General features: G+C 43.8%; 1 non-coding gene across 1 annotated transcript; it reads right to left on the reverse strand.

Moving 5' to 3' along the window:
• Positions 1-365: 365 nt before the first annotated feature.
• Positions 366-472, reverse strand: LOC129403835 (U6 spliceosomal RNA). Its single transcript, XR_008629495.1, has one exon. It is a non-coding gene; the product is annotated as a U6 spliceosomal RNA (small nuclear RNA).
• Positions 473-1,128: the final 656 nt, after the last annotated feature.

Below are 1,128 nucleotides of genomic sequence, written 5' to 3' on the forward strand. Positions count from 1 at the left end.
GCCAGGAACAAGACAAGGGTGAATTGTCTTGAAATGGACTCACAGAGGTCTACCGAGTCAGGAAAATGCATTTAGGCTTTATCTTCTCTGCATCTTTTCCTTGCTGGTTTGCTCTAGTTCTTAAGCAGTTTCTCACTGCTTATAGTATGGCACTGGGAGTGACCTTGAGAACCAAGTACTTTCCTCCTGTTACGGTGATAGGAAGTGTCGCATTTGCACCGTGGTATAGTGGTGGTGTAGTGGTCTCAACAGCTTGAGAGGTCACAAAGACAGACTGGATCTTTTTATTATTTATTTTAAATTTTTTTAATGAATTACTGTGAGATATATTTACAGACTTAAACTTTCATGCTTACATTTCAGTCAAGAATATGGAACGCTTCACAGATTTGTATGTCATCCTTGCCCAAGGGCCATGCCAATCTTCTCTGTATTGTTCCAATTTTAGTATATGTGCTGCCTAAGTCAAAACCCTGAATGAATGATTCAAGGCTCTTCCTGTTCCTGGAGCCAGCAGATATCATTGGGCTACACTCGCACACAACAGGGACAAATGGAGACATTACTGGTGCCCGCTCAAGCAAATCGAAGATCAATGGGATGACAAGTGACAAGTGCTGCCGAAGTGAGCACAAGACAGACTGGATCTTGTCTGGGCTATAGATTTTCCATGTGACCCCAGCACAGTTGTCCATTAGCTCTCTGAGATCTGCTTCCCAGCCCACAATCCCTACTTCAATTTTTATCTTTAGTTTTTTTGGGCCAAACTCCATTGTTCTCAGAGCTTACTCCTGGCTCTGTGCTCAAGGATCACTCCTACTGTGGCCCATGGGACCATATGGGGAATTGACGATTGAACCCAGGTCAGCTTTATGCAAATCAAATGCCTTCTTAAATGTACTATAGCTCCAGCCCCATTGGTACAGTTTTAAAGAAAGGTTGTAAGAGATAAATGAGGTACCCCATCCCTCAAAGTGGTGTGCACCTGGATGCCAGGCAAGTCCCTGTGATAATGCAGCTTGATGTGACCAAAGCAGATTAGATAACAAAGCTCTAATATTAAAATCTATAAGTAGGTGCTCTCCGCCCAGACAAGATCCGGAGCGGCTGCACATGAAACGGCTCCTC

This window comes from Sorex araneus, chromosome 3 (genome assembly GCF_027595985.1).
Source record: "Sorex araneus isolate mSorAra2 chromosome 3, mSorAra2.pri, whole genome shotgun sequence".
NCBI lineage: Eukaryota > Metazoa > Chordata > Mammalia > Eulipotyphla > Soricidae > Sorex > Sorex araneus.